Source organism: Chiloscyllium punctatum, chromosome 14 (genome assembly GCF_047496795.1).
Source record: "Chiloscyllium punctatum isolate Juve2018m chromosome 14, sChiPun1.3, whole genome shotgun sequence".
In the NCBI taxonomy this organism is placed as follows: domain Eukaryota; kingdom Metazoa; phylum Chordata; class Chondrichthyes; order Orectolobiformes; family Hemiscylliidae; genus Chiloscyllium; species Chiloscyllium punctatum.
Window position 1 is genome coordinate 13,415,432 of NC_092752.1, and position 23,125 is coordinate 13,438,556.

Genomic DNA, 23,125 nt, shown 5'->3' on the forward strand with positions numbered 1-23,125 from the left:
TGTCATCTCAAGTACAGGAACCTATACTATGGTTATATCTCCCACTCAACTTTAATCTGAAGAAGGGTCATACAGGACTTGAAATGGTAACTGTTTATTTCTTCACACGTTGCCATGCCTGCTGAGTTTCTCCAACATTTCTAGTGTTTAATCCCAACTCTCTTCCCATGCCCTGCCCTTTTTCTCAATTTTGGAGATTTAGTCAATTTTCTTTAAAAGCTCCTGTTCATCACTTCTATAGAGTCATAGAGATGGACAGCACGGAAACAGACCCTTCGGTCCAACCCATCCATGCTGACTAGATATCTTAAATTAATCTTAGCCCCATTTGCCAGCATTTGGCCCATATCCCTCTAAACCCTTCCTATTCATGTACCCATCCAGATGCCTTTTAAATGATGTAATTGTACCATCACTTCCTCTGGCAGCTCATTTCATACACGCACCACCATCTGTGTTAAAAGGCTACCCCTTGAGTCCCTTTTAAATATTTCCCTCTCACCCTAAACCTATGCCCTCTTGTTTTGGACTCCCCCACCCTGGGGAAAAGACCATGGCGATTCACCCTATCGCTGCCCTATATGATTTTATAAACCTCTATTAGGTCACCCCTCAGCCTCCAATGCTCCAGAAAAAAGAGCCCCAATTATTCAACCTCTCCCTATGGCTCATACGCTCCAACCCTGATAACATGGTCATAAATCTTTTCTGAACCCTTTCAAGTTTTACAACATCCTTAATATAGGAAGGAGACAAGAACTGCATACAGTATTCCAAAAGTGGCCTAACCAATATCCTGTACAGCCGCAACATGTTCTCCCAACTCCTATACTCAATGCTCTGACCTGTAAAGGTAAGCATTAAAAAAATGCCTTCTTCACTATCCTATCTACCTGCGACTCCACTTTCAAGGAGCTATGAACCTGCACTCCAAGGTCCCTTTGCTCAGCAACACTCCCCAGGAATTTACCATTAAGTGTATGAGTTCTATGAATTGCAGTTTTAGGAATGTCCAGCTTCTGAATGGGCCAACAGTTAATTGACCAAAGTATATTGAGTGAAGTAGTTATATTACCATTCAGGTGAAGAATTAGTTCCCTGGGACCACACAGGTAAAAGTTCTTTACTTTCTAAATTATGACAAACCCCCAAAGCTATGTTGCTTTTCTCAGTTATTGTCACTCAAGTGAAAAAGCCAGTTGGCCACAGACCAACACAGCAATGAAGTGATGGCATTTTAACATTCATTCCTTACTCCTCTTTTGATCATCTGGAGAAATAGGAACAAAGGAAATTTAAGACTCATAACAAAAACATGTGCGAGCGGCCGTAACGGACAGTCAGCTGATGACCCCTCTGTATCCTGATTTGAATTCAAGTAATTTATGACAATTATGCAAATGAAAGATGTATACAAGTAATTTTTCCAAAGCCTCTCGCATGTTTACATTCCTACATAAAAGACAGAACCAATTCTATCAAGTAGACATGAATGAACTGAAGATTCGGAGAGTCCAATGATAAGGGATCTAAATTAAGCAATACAACATCAGTGTGACCTCAAACTCCATGCACATCACCAACACATGCACATCATGAAAAGACACAGCTAAGAACCAAAAGACCGCCTCATTCCCGGTGTGTGTGTGTGGGTACTGAGGGAGAATAAAACACCTTCACAACAATTGTGCCAGAGCAAAGATACCCCCGAGACACCAGTGTTTTCTTAACACTGAATGATGGTGTAAAAATGGGTGATATTGAATCAACTACCAGTAACATTGCATGCCCAATTGAAGTGATTTGAGGGTTAAAGAAAAGTGTTCAGAATGATGTGCAAAAGGCAAGCAATTCCATTTTAAACTCTTGCCCAAAGTTATAATCACCCCAAAACTTTTGTCTTTCTCTTTATTAATTCTCAGGACATGCATGTTGCATTTATTACCTGTATATAGTTATTTATTACCTGTATGTAGTTATTTATTACGTGTATATAATTGCTTTTGAGAAAAAAAAGGATGGCTTGTAAGATTATAAAATACTCAGAATTCTTGCATTGGATACAGCAGCTTTAAAATCTAGTGTCTACTTGTGTTTTCTGCACATTTCTATTGACAATGAAGGAAACACATAAATTGTTGTGACTGCCCTGAACTGCAACTTTAGAGTACCTTACTTTATTGTAAAAAAAATGTCTTTGAGAGAATCTAACTGTTTGCCCTTGATGTTCAGCAGCATAAACATTGCTGAATCCACATCCGCAACCATCAACGGGAGTCACCAAAAACCTAACGGTCTAGTCATATGGATACTGCAGCTACAAAAGCAGGTCAGAGGCTAGGGGTTCTGAGCAAGTAGCTCAGCTGCTGTCTCCCCAAAGCATGTCCAACATCTATGAATCAGCAGTGTCATGGAATATCCTCCATTTGCCTGGATGAGTGCAGCTCAAGAAGCTTAGCACCATCCAGGGCAAAGCATTTCCAATGATGGACACCCCATCCATCACCTTTAGCATTCACTGCTTCTATTAATGCTCAGCATGTGCTGTCTCCAACACCAGCCAGCAAACGGTTAAATTTAAAACGAGAATCAAAACAGCCATATTAAGACATCTAAATGATGGGACTGTGTCCTGGAAAGAAATTAGTTTCCCATCTTGGCCATACCCATCTTTGTCATAAACCAGAAAGGGAAAGGTTAGAGGTAGGGTAGGTTCAGATTTGACATTTTTTTGAAGTTTTACATTCCACTCAGCCTGTACCCTGCCTTGGTGGGGGTGGGGGTGGGGGTGGGAGCGGGGTGGGGGGGGTCAAAACTGCTCTCCTCTGGCTTCGGTACCCTATAGCTTCCCCCCCCTTACACTTCTGTGAAGCCTTTCTGCATATTGTTACTACAGCAGATTGTTACTCAAAGCAAGAGATCGATCATATCTATCATGCTAAAGTCTGGTTAAAGGTAGGTTCAGTTTCACTAGAACTGCTCGGGATGTTAATCACAAAAGAAAAAAAGCAATCTTGCTTAAACAATAACACTACATGTAGGACGCTAACAGTGCCGTACCCGTGTGTGAGCTTAATCTCAGTGGGAAGGCAGCTGCAGTGTGTACCAGCTATACAAACACACATGCACACATACTAGACAATAAAAAGCAAAGCAACTCTTCTGCAAAAGGTCAAGCCAATATGAACAGTATCGCCAGGTGCTACTGTGGTTAACTTTATTTTCTGTGTTACTGGAGCTACCTGAACGTTCTTATCTCTGCATATCTCATACACACCAACGCACTACACCTCCTTCTCCCACCTCCCATCTCACCAATGCATCAGATAAGATATCTGCTCAGGTACAGACGCTTAGCTTCAGCATTGCAAAACACATACACACACACACACACACACAAACAAGCTCACACCCACAGTTCCCAACCATTCCTGGAGCAGCTGATGGCTGAGGTAACTTTTCCTGTTCGGTTGCCAACCTATTGGATTCTCTCCTTTCTGCACTCAACAACACACTGTGTAAAAGTAGCTAGAAGTTACGTCCTGACTGCATAAGGAATGTATCCAGTGACTAATTGCACTCAGGACAGGAGCTCCCTCACCCTAACCTTATCTCAATGCACCACTGAAGCGTCACAGAATTGTGACAATGCAGAAAGAGGCCATTTGGCCCACTGTGCCTGTGATGGGCCTACCATATGACTAATTCATTTGGTGCAATTCTCCTGTTTTCTCCCCAAAACCCTGTGCTTTCTTCCTTTTCAATTAACAATCCAATTCCCCCATGAAAGCCTCACTCGATCTCCCTGTCCCCCAACGCACTCTGAGAAAATGCATCCCAGATCCTGGCCACTTCTGCCATGAGATTTGGCCTCAACGCCACCAGCGCTTGCTTTGTCAATTACCTTAAATCTCTACCCTCTGGTTGTCAATCCTTCCATCAACCGGAACAGTTTTTTGCTTTCCCCCATCTGCCCTTTCCAGACCCTCTTGATTTTGAAAACCTTGATCAAATCTCCTCTCAAGATTGCATGGGTGTCGAAACAGATGTCAGACTCATTCCTACCAGACGGGTGAGGTTAAAATCAGGGCTTTGGTATTTAAAGTTCCCTCAAATATTTCTTTGTTGTGTGCGGTCATTGCATTAGTTCCTTTAAGGTGGGTGCTTGGTTGCACTTAAAAGGAAGACTGGAGATGTAGAACATTTTTGTTACAATGTTGAGTCTAGACCAGATCAGTGCAGGTCCAGCACAGTTTAGAAAGGTGGTAGTAGTATTTGGCTGACTTAGTCATGGAGTCATAGAGATGTACAGCACGGAAACAGACCCTTCAGTCCAACTCATCCACACCGACCAGATATGCTAACTTAATCTAGTCCCATTTGCCAGCACTTGCCTCATCTCTCTAAATCCCTCCTATTCATATACCCATCCAGATGTGTTTCAAATGTTGGAATTGTACCAGCCTCCACCACTTTCTCTGGCAGCTCATTCCATACACGCACCACCCTCTGCGTGAAAAGGTTGCCCCTTAGGTCCCTTTTATATCTTTCCCCTCTCACCCTGAACCTATGCCCTCTAGTTCTGGACTCCCCCACCCCAGGGAAAATACCTTGTCTATTTATCCTATCCAAGCCCCTCATGATTTTATAAATCTCTGTAAATCACCCCTCAGCCTCTAATGCTCCAGAGAAAATAGCCCCTACCTATTCAGCCTGTAGCTCAAATCCTCCAACCCCGGCAACATCCTTGTAAATCTTTATGAACTCTTTTAAAGTCAATCCTGTTAAAGGGATCATTCACAAAACATCGAGCAAGGTTTTAAACAGGCTTCTTTTCTCCCTGTTGCCATCCCACCAACCCAACTTCAACTGCTTGCTGTATCCCATTCGTAGTGCAAGGCAATTTTACCAGAAGTGCAAGAAACAAGACAGAAAAAAATAAGACACAGCTCTCACTAGCTCTCCCACTCCTTCCTGTGTGAGTTCTAGAGCAACACTTCTCTACATAAAGCTTGCTTCAGTGATTGGAAATAAACTCGCCCAGCAATCTATGGTTTTAACTTAACGTTTGCCATTTACCTTTAGACTCAACTATTGTCATGTACTCTTGTCGACGTCCCCCATCCCTACACTATAAATGTGAGACTATTCGAAATTCTGCTGCCTTTGATCTAATCTGCCCGATGACTCACTCACCCATCAGCACTGCACTGCCAGACCGACATCAGCCCCCGATCATGCATCACCTTGAGTTTATCATTTCCGCACTTGTTTCCAAGTAACCCTGACCACGGTTGCAACCCTCTCACACCTGTAATCTCCTACAACCACACAACACTCCCAAGGTGTCTCCATACCTCTGAATCCTCAGATTTCTGATTTTCTTCAGTACAACACCTCCAAAAAATCGTCTGGATTTCCCTCCACCTCACTTTCCTCCTTTAAGATGCTCCTTAAAACCTGCACCTTTCACCAACGTCTTTGGTTACAACAGCTTCCTGTGGGGCGGACTATCAAAATTTGCTTTCAAATGTTTTAAGGTGAAGGGGCTTGGGTTGTGTAATAGCATTAAAGGGACTACATAAGTGCAAGTGGCTTTCTTTCTCCAACAATTACTACAGATAGTTGGCAGAGGGGGTGACAATGTGGATGGTAAAATATTGCTTTTTTTATTCATTCACAGGATATGGGCAACTCTGGCTAGGCCAGCATTTATTGTCCATCCCTAGTTGCCCAAAGGGCAGTTAAGAGTCAACCCTATTGCTGTGGTTCAGGAGTTAACTGCAAGTCAGACTAGGTAAGGATGGCAGTTTCCATCCCTAAAGGGCAGGCATTAGTGAACCAAAGGGATTTTTCCCCTCACAATCAGCAATGGACTATGGTCATCATCAGACTCTTAGCTCCAAATTTTGATTGAAATCAAATTCCACTGTCTGCTGTGGTGGGATTCAAACCCATGTCCCTAGGACATTACCTGGGCCTCTAGATTAACAGTCCAGCGATAATACCACAAGGCCATCATCTCCCTGCATACGGTCACTTCATTCCATTCATGTCCTTTTCTTTTCGCATTATACTTCAACTAAAGCCCTGATATTCCAACACTCCAAAAAAACCACACCTGACAACAGTACTGTTGACGGTGACAAGAATTCGTCACATTTACGTTGGAAAACAGGAAGTTGAACCGGCTTCTTTTTAAACTCTTTTCAACACTTTTCTCCTCTGTGTGTCTTCTCCTGATGATGTGACACCTTGCTAGGTGGGGGTGGGGGAATGGGAGTGGATTTCTTGGTGTCAGTTTTGGTGTCGGGTGACAACAGCTGTATGATACAAAGTAAGTCACATCCAGTCATCCATCAGTTCATAATAAGCTCACTTCAACAGGAAAGTGAAAAACCAAAATGGGTGACAGGGAATCCCAGTCCACAGCCTTCTTCTTTCCACTGTATTGGTACTGAGGTGAAGCTAGTCAGTTAACCCTCCAGTCATTTTACATCCATATCCTACAACTGCATACAATCATCTTTTGAGGTTTGGTTTTTTTCCCATAAGTGATACGTACATGGAAACAAGTCAATGGTAGGACACATTGGATGAGGTGTGCCAGGTGAATGAGCCCCAGTATGCCAGCACATGAGGGCACTCATATCTGAGTAAGGTTATGGCCCCTTCCAGAGCCTCCCCGTTAAAGATAATTCATCTCAAGTTGGAATCGCAGGAGACTTTCCCACCTAGCTGACCATGAAAGATGAGGGTAAGGATATCAAGGGTCGGAAGGGCTGAATCGCTTATTTTGTGTTTTATGCATTAAAGGGTGTTTGGAACTTGAACTGGTCAAGGAGAATTGCTTGTGAGTGAAAGAAGACTTCAAGACGAGAAGACCATAGAATCATCATCAGGAAGTTACAGAGTTAACAGGCAAATGGCCTTTCCTTCTTCTATAGTCACTTGTCGTGATTCCAAGGGATGATCCTTCAAGATGCTGAATCATGTAGAGCGTGAAGCCATTTAATCCAACAGGTTTATGTGTTTGAATGCCACGTATATCTTTCCTCACCTTTTGTTATCTCACCCCATTAGTTTACACTCAAGGGGACCTCGTAGTTCGTTGGTAGGGTCAGAAGGCCCAAATTCAAGTCCCATCTGCTTCTGAGGTATGGCACACTATAGATTGTTCAGAAAGATACCTGTCAACATATCTTCCTATTCTTATGCCAACCTCCCTGATATCTCCAAACGTGGCTTAATGCCAAATTGCTGGTGAAAAGCAACCTTGGGATGCTTCACTGTTTTGCAGGCAGCACACAAATGCATCTCCTTCCTGGATATACCTTGAGCATCCCTTTAAATGTGTCTACGCTATTCACCTCAGCCATTTCATTTCACATATAAACCCTTCTACAGTGAAAGACATTTCTCCTAAATTCCTTATTGAAACTGTTACTTTATGAAGTGATTCACTTCTGAAACCATGAGCCATCTGGACCTTTTGATAAACCCAGTCATCCTGGAGCACCTCACTCTGCACAGACATGGGGTCTCACTTTCAGTCAAGGGGTTTAGACTGTGGTTTTGATTTTGTCTGTCTTAAATGAACAAGCAATTGAGAGTCTTCCACCAAAAGAAAAGGGTTTAGTCCTCGCCAATCACAAAAGTCCCATAACATCTTCAGTCTAAAGAGCCTGATACAGATCCAAAGTGAGCAAAGTTAAAAATATTTGCTGATCTTAAATATTGTAACACATATTTAACAAAGTGTTGGTAATCCAAGGCCTAATAATTATCTGATAATGTAGTGATAGAGTCTCAGTTTTTTTTTGCAGTAGGGGCTTGTCAAATTGGACATGAGCCTAGCAGTCTCTCATCCTTCCTTTTGGAAATCCTGTTGGGGTTTGAAGCCTGAATGCACCAATGTGCCTCAGCTCTGCCAGCCTTTGGCCTGGAAGGCTGGATCTCACCAGGGGCCTGTCATATTCAGGTGCCAAATCCCCAGTGCAACAGCCGGCCCTCCAAACAGTCAGGCAAAGGGGTTTACTAGGAGTTCTCAGTCCCACTCCAGAGGCCTGAGCCCATAATCTATGCAGGCACTTTAATGCAGTACTGCGGAGGGGGAATAGCTGTTCCCTATTGGAAGCCCTGTCTATCAGATGAGACATTGAACTAAGGCCCAATTCTGCCCTCCCAGGTAGGCATTAAAGATTCAATGACACCATTCGAATAAAAGCATTGGAAATTTTTTCGGTGTCCAAAGCAATGTTTATATCTCGACTGACATTATTAAAACAGAGTATTTGATCAAGTTATTTTCTTGCTATTAGTTAGACATGTAAACCACAATGTATTCCATTTTTTGACTGACTAATGAGAATTGGGAAATCAAGCAAAAAGGCCTGCCAATCTCAGTTACCAAATTCTGCCCACACAGCGGAAAACACATTTCTATTCATCTGGGTTTCACTTGGGAAAAGGGCTTTGCTTATAAAAATCAGGAGTACTTCTGCATTTTAAAAAAAAACAGGCCTTTGTGAGTCACAAAAATCAATGGAAGGAGACAGAACAATGGACAGCTTGCAGGCTTCCAAGGATCAACACTGAGGTCATAGGTAATTAAAGGTCAAAGATTACAAAGCATCACGTAGGTGGAGTGTCATCTTATAATCCAAGTGTAGATTCTACCTGCCTTGGTTCAAGTCTATAACTCCACACCAAGGCCAGATGGAAAGGGCCAGAGGATACGATGATGGCTAGCTCCACCCTCCCACACCAACACAGGAAAGACCGGACTCAAACCAGAGATAATCCTGCACAAAGCATCAACTCAAAAATAACAAAACGAGTTGCGTGTCAAACATTTTACCTTTTACTCATTCATGGGATGAGGGTGTCACTTGCTAGGCAGCATTTATTGCCCAGAGGACAGTTAAGAGTCAACCACATTGCTGTGGGTCAGGAGGTCGCATGTAGGCCAGACCAGATAAATATGGCAGTTTCCTTCCCTAAAAGACTTAGAGTAAAGGGAAGAGCTTTCAGAACAGACATAAGGAGAAACATCTTCAGCCAGAAAGTGAAGAATCTTTGGAATTCATTGCCACAGAAGGCTGTGGAGACCAGGTCACTGAGTATATTTAAGACTGAGATAGGTAGGTTCTTGATTGTCAAGGGGATCAATGGTTATGGGGAGAAAGAGGGAGAATGGGGTTGAGAAACCTATCAGCCATGACTGAATGGCAGAGCAGACTCAATGGGTTGAATAGCCTTGTTTCTGCTCCTATTCTTATGGTCTTAAGACATTAGTGAAACAGATGGGTCTTTCCAACAATCGACAATGGTCATCAGACTTCTAAGTCCAGATTTTCCTTTTTTTTAAATTGAAGTAAAATTCCACCATTAGCAGGATTTGAACCCATGTCCCAGAACATTACCTGGATTAAAAGCCCAGCGATAACACCACTATCAGTTCTCCTGCCTCATCTGTCTGTCCACCTATAAAAAAGTGGTCATTACCATCTGGTGCAGGGGCTCATGTATCAAGTCTAAGATGTTAAGAGTTGAGACAGACTGGGAGTGGAAGAGTCCCAGGGCTCTGATCCCTGAGTAAGGTTACGGCCCCTTTAAGAGCAAATTTTAGACAGAAAGTCTTTCAGCTTCCTGTTTTCCGATGTGAATAGAATGAATCTTGTCACCTTCGTCCCTCTGTCAGGTATGATTTCTGTTCAAACACCAGAGTTTTGGTTGAAACTTAAGCTTTAAAAGGGGATATGGAACAAGAAGAGCTTGATTGCATAACGTCACCCCATTCCACCACAGAATGCTCATGTAGCAATCCACCCTGAAGCCACGGTAATACCAAACAAAGTAATGTGTTTATCCTGCTTTCACAGCTGATAGGCTCAGGTGGCCAACCTCACTGATATCTCCACACGGGGCTTAATGCCAAATTGCTGGTGAAAAGCTTCACTGTATCGCAGGCACCATACAAATGCACATTATCATTGTTGCAGTAAACAGTTCAACCTGTAGTTTCTGTAAAGGCCTAGACGGGATGTGCCAAGCCAAAGAGCATGCTGCATCCTGACAGGTTTTTCAACAAAAAAAAAATGAAATGGATAGAACTGGTCTGATATGATGACTGAGTCAGGTAAAGTGGAATGAATGTTATACTTTAAAATACTGCAAGTAATAGATTCAGAGTTAAGAGTGTGGTGCTGAAAAAGCACAGCAGGTCAGGCAGCAGCCGAGGAGCAGGAGAATCGATGTTCCAGACATAGGCACAGGAATCCTGATGAAGGGCTTATGCTCGAAACCTCGATTCTCCTCAGATGCTACCTGCTCTGCTGTGCTATTCTAGCACCACACTCTCAACTCTAAGCACCAGCATCTGCAGCCCTCACTTTCTCCTGAATAATGGATTCAGTCAATGGCAAGGCACACCCAGGTTGTTTTTGAAAAGGTATGTTCTCATGTACACTGCCTGAAAGAGCAGTGGAAGCTGGTTCAGCAGATCAATACTTGGAGGGCAAAGACCCAACGAGCAATGTGCAAAGGAACTTGTTCGATTGTTCTTTTGCAGTGGAAAGATGGGTTGAATGGCCTCTCTCTGTGCTGATTTTGATTCCTATATCACCTACAGAATCCCAAAACCCCCTTCAATAATTCACTGTGATTTGTCACAGACTAGTTTAAGCAGGGCTCTGGGACACGGCATTGTGCTGAAAAACACTGGAGCTTATCATTACAGTCAACTTAACTCCATGGACTCATGCAATTATGAGGCTTATGAGGTCTGATTTGGGACTGTATTTAAATTTATGATAAAGAAAAGGGTTCATCTGACCAGTCCTGAACACTGCCTGACTACAAGCCTGGTTAGTTTGATTATTAATAGATGACAGCAGGGTTATATTGTTTTATTTGGGTATTGTTGCCTATCCCTTTTTGGTCTTGAACTGAGTGACTTACTAAGCCAATGAGATCAAGGTATTTGCAAACAATGGCCATGGAACTGTAAAGCCAGTGGAGAGTCTGAGGGTCTCAAAAGCCACAGAAAGGTGTTGAGAATTTCCAGTTGTGAACAGTTATGCTTTAAACTGCCCATTTAGTACTAACAGGAAAAAAAGAGTTGGGATGTTAGGGATAGCTAATGAGCACGTCTACCCAAATCCATTGCTCAGATGGATTGAGGTGGGAAGGGCATAGAGGAAGCCATTGTGGTATGGGTCACAGGCTTTCCTAAAATATCACCACATCTCACAGGCAGAACTTGCCAGGATTCAGGAGACAAAGGGAACAGCGAGAAGGTCAAATGTTGCTACGGTTCATCGTGTCAGCCTTTGCGTGGAAGTATGTGCTTGAACTGAAAAGATCAAATTTATGAAAAATTGAAACAAAGTTGGAAGATTAATTTTATTTGCACTGAAGTGAAGATTTCTAAGCATATTGTCACCAGGAAGGTCCTGGCGTTAGAGATTAGCAGACAGAAAGGAAAAGGACAGGAGTAAACCTTTTAAAATGGAAAATAATTTTGCATCAGTTCTATTAGAACTGAATGCCCACTGAGCAAGTTTATCAATTGTGCTAAATTATAAAAAGTGGGTATTCATATCTGTGATTTAAAGTACAAGTTGCCAGAAAGGCAATGTTTAGTCAATAGTGTTTTTTGTCTTCTTGTTACAGTAAATATCCTAAAACATTAAATCTTGATGTGCCATCCTTTCAACTTTTAACTCTCTATGGTGACCATAATAACACCACTTTGCAGTTTAGACATTTTCTTGGTGTATCTGGGCTGTCTGGCAGTTATGAGAATGGATAAATATGTTTAAAAGACTCTAAAACCAAATTGCCAAGAAATCTCAGAAACATTTTGCAATTCTGGGTGTGCTGTCCCCTTGTGGACATACCAACCACAACAAAGCCTCCAAAACCAAGCCAACAGCCAAGGCTCATGCTTCCACCTAGCAATGATGTTGGTGCAACTCAGCAGGCTGAAACCAAGCAGCTATCAAGTGGAACATCGGTAAGGTTCCAAATGCATCCCTTCCAGAGTCATCCTATCATTCCATCATTGGCTTGTGGTGTTATTCAGAGCAACATTAGAGGAAGTTCAGTGTACAGCAACAGAGCCATCCCATTGTGTTCCTATCTTTTAGAATGAAAAAACTAGGAGAGGTTGTAACATAATAGTAATCTCACAGGACTAGCAGGCTCAAGGCCCAGTCTATTGCTCTGGGTTTGCCCAGAACAGCTGGCAGAATTTAAATGTGCCTACTAAGTCTGGAATATAAAAATATCTTCAGTAACGGTGACCATGGCAACTATCACTGACTGTTACAAAAAGGACTAAGCAAAAGTAAGGACTGCAGATGTTGGAAACGAGAGGCTAGATTAGAGTGGTGCTGGAAAAGTACAGCAGGTCAGGCAGCATCCGAGGAGCAGGAAAATCCTGCTCCTCGGATGCTGCCTGACCTGCTGTGCTTTTCCAGCACCACTCTAATCTAAACCCTGTTACAAAAAGGAATCTGGTTCATTTTTTAAAATTCATTCACAGATGAGGGCATCACTGGCTAAGTCAGCATTTATTGCCCATCCCTAATTACCCAGAGGGCAGTTAAGAGTCAACAACATTGTTGTGGGTCTGGAGTCACATGACAAAACCAAGTAAAGATGGCAGTTTTCTTCCTTAAAGGACATTAGTGAAGCAGATGGGTTTTTCCCAACAATCGACAATGAATTCATGGTCATCATTAGACTCTTAATTCCAGACTTTTAAAATTGAATTCATATTCCACCATCTGCCATGGTGGGATTCAAACGTGGGGTCTCAGCTGCATCGCTGAATTAACAATCCAGCGATAATCCCACTAGGCTATTTAGAAATCATTGAATCCCTACAGTGTGTGAACAGGCCCTTCGGCCCAACAAGTCCACATCCTCTGAAGAGTATCCCACCCAGGCCCATTTCCCTACCCTACAGAAATCTGCTGCATTTACCTTCTCTGATCTACATGTCTCTCCTGACCAATCGCTGTTTGGCTAACTCTTAACTAGTCTTGAAAATGGTCTAGTATGTCACTCAATTCAAGATTAAAAAGGGATAGATAACAAATTCTGGCCTTGCCAGAAACATTCATTTTCATAAATGAATTTAGGATAAAGTTGTTGCATTATCAGCTCTGCCACAACATATCAGTTTGGTCCCATCACTATCTTGGATCATTTTTGACCGCCCCAGCATCGAATGAGTGCTACGTCGCCAGTGATACTACATTTCAGATCAGTTACTAACCAGGGATGCATCCGGCAAAGCAGTTGATTTATAATGTTCCTTTGTCACTATTTGAAGAAATAACAGAGGTCAACATTCACTCAACAATACAAGACCAGGTTAAGTGATTATTAAACAAAGACAAACTGTTTTCCAAAGGTTGAAAGGTTGATAATCAGAAGGCACAGATTTACGATGATTGGCAAGACAACCACATGCAATGTAAAGAAACGCGTTATACAATAGATGTCTTGGATCTGAATTATGTGATCTGACGGGACTGGTACAGATAGAATAGTAGCTTTCAAAAGAGATTGAGATAAATACTTGAACTATATTTTAAAAATTAGATGGATATGAGGAAAAGGCAGGGAAGTGGATTTCTCTGAAAAATGGTAAATGCGGATTCAACGATGTGAATGAGTTTGTCTGATCTGTGAATTCCTGTTTAGTTTGTGGGATCTTGCTGTGCCATGTTTGCCAACATAATTGACTACACTTAACTGACATTGAAGAATGTTGATGCATCTTGAATCATGGAAGGAGCAATATAAATGCAATATCTTTCTTCTTTTTGCACTATTATACACAATAGTGCATTCCTGTTAGTGCGAAGGGCAAGGCTGGTAGGTTCAGGGGACACCGGATGACTAGAGAAATTGAGACTCTAGTCAAGAAAAAAAGAGGAGACATACACACAAAACAGAAATCAGGAATGCAAAAAGAGGACATGAGATAGCTTTGGCAAGTAGAGTTAAGGAGTCATGGTGACAAAACATCTGAAAACAAACCTTCTAGCTCAGCGAGCTAACTTACATACTTACCATAAACATTGCTGTTCCTGACCACCTCCCTTAAATAATGGCACCATATTAGCCAACCTCCAGTCTTCTGGCATCTGACCTGTGGCTATTAATGATAGATATATCTCTGCAAGGGGCCTAACAATCATCTTCCTAGCTTCCCACAAAGTTTTAGGAAACACCCAATCAAGTCCCGAGACATTATCCACCTTTATGCGTTTCAAGCCATCCAACTCCACCTCCTCTGTGTTAGGGACACTTTTAAAGATATCACTACTTATTTCTCTCAGTTCTCTAGCTTCCATGTCCTTCTCCGTAGTAAATACAGAGGCTAAATACTTGATTAGAATCTCGCCCATATCCTGTAGTTCCACACGTGGATGGACTTTGAGCTACAAATCTTCTCAAACATTGCTAGGGTTAAGGAGAATCCAAAGAGATTCTACAAATATATTAAGGACAAAAGAGTAACGAAAGAGAGAATAGGGTCCCTTAAAGACCAACAAGTCCATCCACGGTTAGGCCCCTTGCAGAGATATATCTATCATTAATAGCCACAGTTCAGATGCCAGAAGACTGGAGGTTGGCTAATATGGTGCCATTATTTAAGGGAGGTGGTCAGGAAAAGTCAGAGAACTATAGACAGGAGAACCTGACATCAGTGGACTTAAGTTGTTGGAGGGGATTCTGAGGGATAGGATGTACATGTATTTGGAAAGGCAAGAACTGATTAGGCTTTGTGAGTCAACATGGCTTTGTGAGTGGGACATGGATATAGGAGGAATACTTGGTACATTTGTAGATGATAACCAAAATTGGAGATGTAGTAGACAGTGAAGAAGGTTATCTCAGACTATAATGGAACCTTGATTATATGGGCCAATGGGCCAAGGAGTGGCAGAAGGTGTTCAACTTAGATAAATGTGAGGTGTTGCATTTTGCTAAGGCAAATCAGGGCATAATTTTAGACACTTTATAGTAGGGTCCTGGGGTATATGGCCAAACAAAGTGACCTTTGGTTGCAGGTTCCTATTGCCTTGAAAGTGGAGTCACAGGTAGACGGGTTTGGTGAAGAAGGTGTTTGGTACACTTGCCTTTATTGGTCAGTGCACTGACTATAGTAGTTGGGAGGTCATGTTGTGGCTGTACAGGACATTGGTGAGGCCACTTTTGCAATACTGCATACAATTCCAGTCTCCCTGCAATAGGAAAGTTGTTGTGAAACTTGAAAGAGTGCAGAAAAGATTTACAAGGATGGTGCCAGGGTTAGAGGGTTTGAGCTATAGGGAGAGGCTGAACAGGTGGCAGCTATTTTCCCTTGAGCATCGAAGGCTGAAGAGTGGCCTTATGGAGGTTTATAAAATCATCAGGGGCATGGATAGGGTAAATAACCACGGTCTTTTTCCCACGGTAGGCAAGTCCACATTTAGAGGGCATGGGTTTAAGGTGAGAGGGGAAAGATTTAAAAGGGACCTAAGGGGCAACATTTTCATGCAGAGGGTGGTGTGTGTATGAAACGAGCTGCCAGAGGAAGTGGTGAGGCGAGTACAATTACAATATTTAAAAGGCATCTGGAGGGATACATGAATTGGAAGGGTTTAGAGAGGTATGAGCCAAATGCTGGCAAATGGGACTGGATTAATTTAGGATATCTGGTTAGCATGGATGAGTTGGACCGAAGGGTCTGTTTCATGCTGTACAATTCTGTAACTCAATATAAAGCTCCATATAAATAACACTATTTATTTTACAACTCAGCAAATTGGTGCTCACTGTCCCTTTAGTTCTGTTAACAGCACAACAGTACATCCATTCACTTGATTAAGAGAGAAAGCTGTATCTCCTTATCCAAAACCTCCTGTTGCCAAGAAAAAAACGCACTAAGGACAATAAAAGCTGATACACAAAACTTCAATCCGTAGATGATAAAGAATAAAACAGATGGTGTTGCAGGATGCTAACATCTCATGACATTGCAACAGACCAGGAAACTTGTAGCACCTTTTAAGCATCTTACAACTTCATCTCAACTCCTAGCTGCAATTCTGCTTCGCAACAAACTTCAGACTGTGTGGTGTACTACGTCAGATTCTTGTTCAATGCAATTTCTTAGTAATAAAACCCAAGCTTCTCAAAATGTTCAATAACACCTAACAAGTGAAACATAAAAGGCGACGAAAATTATTTCCAACAAAAACAGAAATTGCTGGAGTTAAACTTTACATTTCAAGTCAGGTGACTCTTCATCAGCACTGTTCCCAACTCGGAAAATGTGACTCTGCTGATAGGGTCACTGGACTTGAAACATTAACTCTGCTTTCTTCCCACAGTTGCTGCCAGACCTACTGAATTTCCCAAGCAATTTCTGGTTTTGGTTCAAATCCACAGTTCTTTGTTTTATTTTAGTGTACAAACCATTTCCATTCCTTGTACAGAGTACACACTCTTGCACTCAAATGGCACAGACTCGCTTCACTTTCCCCACAATTTGAATAAATTTGTTACTCATCAATAAAATTAAACAAAGTAAGACACAGTAGAAGCCTTTATTAAATATTTGCTTGTTGGCTGTAATGATCTGAAGAATATTCAGAGGGGACCAAGAAAGTCATACTGGAAAATAAGAGAGTTAATGTTTTGTATTATAGTTCTGCGGGATCTCTCTTCATTAGTGGTTACCCTGCTATATTTTCTTCTTTGAAGTTTTGGTCTGTCATTATAGAAAACCTTTGAAGCTCTGTCTGTCGTTAATGCTAACAGTAGGGGAGCGAGGTCGGGCCGACAGGGGTGTCGGGTCAGGACTAATGCAGGCAGCACCTTCGTGAAAGGCAAGTCAACAGGACAAGTTGGCTAGCTGACTGTAGTATCTTATATATTTCAATAAATGTTTCATGTAATGAGAAAGCTGCATAAAGGCAAAGAGAACACCCACATTTATGGGTTAGCATGATAAATCATTTGGTTCCTTTTACTGAATACTGTATTGCCAAACAGCAAGAAAAAGATTAAACACCAAAAATATCACCATAGCTTTCACTGTTCATAGTTAATACAATGAAGATTGCATTTTAAAAATTGAAGAAAGTAGCCTTGTCTACCTAAAATGGTGTTTTACAACTAAAGGTAACCATTGTGATTTATTACTATAGTACACAACTCTACTAAACACTTTATGATGCAATTGCACTTGATGGTAAGGGGATTAAAGACATAAACCTAGAAATTATGTTCTGCAATATTTAGTCACCAACATTTAATGTGAAAATGACTTTGTTCCCTATTTTAGCAGAGGTGTTAACCTACTGGAAAATAAATGGATTAATAATTCCACAATAATTCAATATGAATTATACAAGTGTTTAGATACATCTAAATCAAAGTGCAACTTCTGAACTTTTATAAATGTATGTTTAAAAATAAAACCCTGTATTCTCCATCAAATTGACATGCTGTAACTTAACCTAGAATTATCTGCTAAAATTCTATCAGCAATGTGACTTGCTGTGGGAGAAACTATAATCACCAATATCTAAACAAAGTAAATAAACCACCATTATGAATATTACATCCTATTTTATTTTACAATTATGTTTCAGAATTATTTGATGCTGTTAGATCTTCCAAACGTAGATGAGTGATATGCAGGAATGTGCTGCATCTTTTCCTTTTGATCTCAGAACATAAATATTTCACTTCAGAGCAGATGTGATATTCTTTAACCCTTTCACTGGTTACACTGAGGAAGACACACTTATCTACTTCAAATTGTTTTGAAGAATTTTTTTTTGTTTATAATGATTCAGTAAAATTGCTTGTTTTATATTGCTTCACTGTCACGAGAGCAAAATGTACTTGTGCAACAAGGAACAAAAAGTGTTTCTTTAACCACCACCATCAAATAAAATCCTATGTGGGACAAAGGGAAGGGACCTGAGGAAAGCAGAGTAAGATATGCTTCTGATTGATTCAATGCTATGAAACTGCCTCATTCCCACAAAGTGAATCAGAATGTAGCATCTCCACAATCTGGGAGAAATTGCAAAGTGAGTCTTTGGAAATGTGCTTATGTTTGCTTGGCTACCATTCAACTGGAACCAATCACTAGCCTTGGCTGAACAATTCGACTGCATGAGATATCCTCAGCAATCGAGCTTGTCAGGTGTGCTTTCCACTGAAGGTTGATGGAGGTGAATCACTAGACAGTAAACTTGACTGGGGATCCTGGGCGATCGTTCCCCCACTTAGTCCTAAGGTGGCTGTGCCCAATTCTATCACTCTGAACTTTGCTGGGCTGGTCAGATGATATAGCATAACATAATTCCATCAAAAAGACACAAGGAGATACGGTGTAAATCTTTTATGCTGTTTTGGTGTTTCAGACCATCTGTCTAGACCTAGAGAAAAGATCATTTCTCAGATAAAACGATGCTGCAATCTCTCCTGACAAGTTAAGAAATGATAACCAGTCTATCGAAACAACAAGCGGGACAAAATTTATTTACCACATTTCGCAACAGAGGTGACACTGTTGGATGTACAAACGTAAGGCTCGATTGTACCCTCTCCAAGAGTCATCTCTCACCTCACCAATGTGGGAACAGGACTGGTTTGAACATGTGTTCATGCAGACAGTGAGAAAAAAATTAAACTGTATGTTTCACTATCTGATAAAAGTGAGCTTAGTGGTGAGAGAGACCCATCTCTCTCAACAGTTGCTACCTCTAATGGTTGATGATTAACAGTGTGCTTACCATAGAAGATGTGATGAGGCAAATCAGTTCCCTGATGTCAATATTATGATTACCATCAACGAACAGGCAGCTGCAGTATACAACGCAACAAGAACTTTAAATTGACCATTTAAAGTTTAAAGAAGTACGAGATAACCGTGGTTGAAGTAGAGGGGGCTCTAACAGGCAGGACACAGCACAGAGCTGAAAACAGCAGAACACAGGCAAATGACAATGCCACAATACAATTATATAGCACTTCTATATGATAAAACAGTCCAAGGCATTTGACGGACATAGACATCAAGTCAAACAAGGGAATGCTAGGACACTGAACCCAACACTTGGTCAAGGAGGTAATATTTAACCTGTGTCTTAGATAGAGGAGTGAGATATAAATTGGATTTAGATTATCCGAGAGGTTAAGCCTTGGAGGGCTCAAAGCAAAGCCACCAAGGGTAGGTATAATGAAGTTAGGGTGGGTGGGCTGACAACGAGTCAGAGTTATCAAGACGCACAAAGTTTTCAGAGGGTTGTGGGACTGGGAAATGTCACAAAGCCTCTGAGGAGTTACATGAGGCTTTGGAGGGATCCGAAATCAAGAACACCAATTTTAAATTGATACATTGCCGGACTGGAAGCTAATGTAGGTGAGTGAGGGGTGATGGGAGAACTGGAATCTGGCACAAGTTGGGAGGGATCGTCAACATATGGACACGATAATCATAAGCTGCTGGCAAAAGTAACCATTTGCAGATTTTTGCTCTTGTGAATAGTGTAAATCAGAATTAGTAAAACACATGGGGCCACTGAACATTTGCTCATTCACAAGATTCTTTGAACAAGCTACATGAAATTGCAACATGTTTTTACCTTGCAGCATAAATCCTACCGCAGACCACAGTGAGGTCTCTGGGCTTGCAAAACATGAGCCTGACTTTATTTTTGACTGTATCTATTGCTCACTATCCTGCACCTACACAACACTGTAAAAACAAAAGTCCAATTCAAGCTCTCTCCTTCTGTCAGAGATTGTTTACAAGAAGCTTACAGCTTTCCCCTCCATTAATGAGGGTGAGACACACATCTTCACTCCCCACATTGATTATCCAAACCACATCAGGTAATAATTGTATCTATCTGTTCCAAACCCTGAGGAGCGCAAAGCTCCATTTCCTTGCTCTCCAATATTAGTATAACTTTCCAGTTGCTTGAACAAAATAATCAAATGGTGATTTTACATCTATGAACCAAGTGAGAGGGAAGACCTAATCCATTCATGTCACATTGTCACAAAGGCAGCGGAAACTGGCAACTTCAAGATAACCATAATTAAACCCAGTTTGGCAAACTTCTTTCCCAAAAAAAATGTAGCTTTATGAATAATTTGCTTAGAAATAAAATTTGCAAATGTTGTGAACATTGGGCAAGCAGGGTTGAGGAAAAAAAGTATAAATTTGCTCACTACAAGGTCAGGCTAGTACCTTGCTGCCTGACCTACTGAGTATTTCCAGCATTTCCTGTTTATAATTCAGCTTTCCAGCATTTGCAGTGTCAACCCTTTTGTATTAGCACCTCACGCAGCCAAACTAAACCAAAGCTCAATGTGTGAAATGCATTTGAATCCGTTATTGGCCCAACACCCCTATCTTTTTCCTTATACCTCCAACCTCTACGTAATTCATCCCGCTCACCTGTCATTTGAAACCAACCAAGGCATGTCCTGCTTCAAAGGCACAGTAGCATGTAAATAACAGAACAGATTCTACATTGTTAACACAGTGTTATGTGTAAATTCTGTAAGAAATGAACTGCAGACCCATCCATAATTACAACTGCATAATACCTGGTATCTCTTTGGATGCTTTCATATACATACACTCCCAATTGCAAGACACTCATTGTAATTAACGTTTGCTCAGAAAAAAATTGCCAACATTAAGATGCAGATTTGAAGCTCTGGTTTTCGACTGCAATACAGGATTAGCTAGTCAGAGAATCAAGGACATGTCATATTCTAATGGGAAAGCTCATCAGGGAAAGACGTTGTGTAATTGTAAAGAGAGATAAACTCCGACTTGGCTGACAGAACTTGGTTTAGATTTGACTCTTGGTTTAAAAGGACTTGGAGTCAAAGAAACGTCCATATCAAATAATGCAAAAAAAAAGGGTACTCCACTCCAATCTACACCTGCCTACACTCTAATTATAGGATACTGCAAAACTGTGTATGCCTGACGTCCAATTTCTAGTTTGGGCAGCAGGCCTGCTTGCTTTTTACCTGGCTTTGCCTGAAGCAGCATCGCAGACATACAGCAGTCACCAGGAACTAGGAATTCATGCAGGTAGAAGGCATAGGATATTGGGATGCACAATGTTGCAACACTCTCAAATGTTGTGACATTATTGAAGTCCAAATTAAATCAATGCAATTTAAACTGAAATCACTGAATTACTTTACATTGGCTACACAGCCTTTACAGCAGATAATTCAGCCTAACAGATTTCTGCTGGTATTTACACTCCACACAACCCTCTTCTTGCTCTACTTCACCTCACATAACATACCAACAAAACTTTCTATTCTGTCTTCCTTCACTTTATTATCCAGCTTCTCTTTAAATGTATCTTTGCTATTTACATTGCCTATATGATATGGTGTGCAACCATTGTGAGTAGAGGTGTGTTTTTCCAGAATTTTTGACGTCTTATTGATGACCATTTCCAAGTTTTGAACTCTCCCCCATCAAGTGGAAACATCTTCTCTATCTCTACTCTGTCAAATTCCTTCATCATTTGAGAGATCTCTATTAGTTCATCTCTCCCACGTTCTCTACAGGAGGGTGTCCCTGCTTGCGCTGTCTGTCCTGACGCTCAGAGCTGCTTGGTATGTTTTTTTTACCCTAGATCACAAACATGCAATTGTGCCGCAGTTGAAAGTGCTCTTGGTGCAACTGACATCAGTGCACTGTATGAAAGCTGACCGACATAGGACTCACTGACAATATCATGGTTTGTTGATAGCAAAGTGAAAACCAAGGCTGGGCTTAGAAAACCACTCTGGGCAGAATCAGAAAACCCTTTGGAAAACAGACTGGCTCCAAAATTTTAAAAAACCATCCACAGTTTGAAGGAGGACAGAATTAAGGATGATTAAGTTAATGCTATATTAAGACCTCAAAACCTACATGTACTCATGTCAAAGACAGGCATCAACAAAACCTGTAGGCCCACACTTGTGTCTCAGGCAGTTCTCTTCACAACTGTGGTATAAACCACAGCCAAAATATCATTTTTTTCTAAGGTTTAAACATCATAGCATGCTTTGCACCTGCAGTGAAAGTTTAACCCACATTGGCTCTGGGATGGGACCTTGTAGCCAATTTGCTTTGGAAGAAGCTTTGTGGTTTTTCGGTCAGCATCGCAACATAGGTAACCAATTTCAAACTGCAGATTTACATGACATCAGACCTGTGGTCATATAGCACTGAACTCAAATATTCTATTATAAAGAATACTTTCATAACCTCCCTTGATTCCATTAAATCTTAAATCCACAGACATTCTCTTTTTCCTTTGGTGTTTTTAAGTGTAGGATTCCTTCAGGCACATGCAAACAAAACTGCAGTCTGACAATCAGCATGCACTCTCCCAATGACAAACAGCAGAGACTCTGCTCCTAAATCAACAGACCTCTCTCACACCCCTTCCCCCGCAAACCGCCATCCCCTCTCACCCTGGGGGATGGTGAAGAGACAGAGACAGTACACAACTGCCCCCACTCTGCACCTTCTCAGTCATGTTTTTAGAAAAAAAGCAGGACCCCGCTGGTTTGCACATCTTCTGGCCTGTTTAAACTTAGCGGTTTCAAACTGCCTTGTGTTTATTTGGCGTGCTCTGAGGCGGGTTAGCTTCAAGAGAGAGAGAGAGAGAGAAATCTCTGATCTACCAGAGAGACAAGCTTCTGGAGCTGCTGCTAGTCAAAACAATCCGAGGTACAAGAGAGGTCAAACAACAGCAAAACAAAATCATGTTCTTCTCTGAATTAGTTTTTAAAGTCATTGGCAAATAATTTTAACAAAATAAAAGTTGACTGTACTCTGATAGTTTCTTAAAAGGTGACGACGCTTAACTATGGGAAAGCTGAATGCAAGGAGAAATAGGGGTTGAGTCTGTTTAAATACCCGACAATTACCTAATACCCCTTGGAACTGTACCTGTGTAACACCTCGGGTATGGTGGGGAGAAGGGGTTAAGGGGAAGGAAGGGATTTAATACACTGTTGTTTACTTATGTCCGGCAGTACTCACATTTTCCTGTAAATA

At 41.4% G+C, this 23,125-nt stretch overlaps 1 protein-coding gene across 6 annotated transcripts in view; it reads right to left on the minus strand.

The window, feature by feature from the left end:
* lef1 (lymphoid enhancer-binding factor 1) overlaps positions 1 to 23,125 on the minus strand; it is a 190,890-nt gene that overhangs the window by 165,610 nt on the left and 2,155 nt on the right. The window lies entirely within an intron of this gene.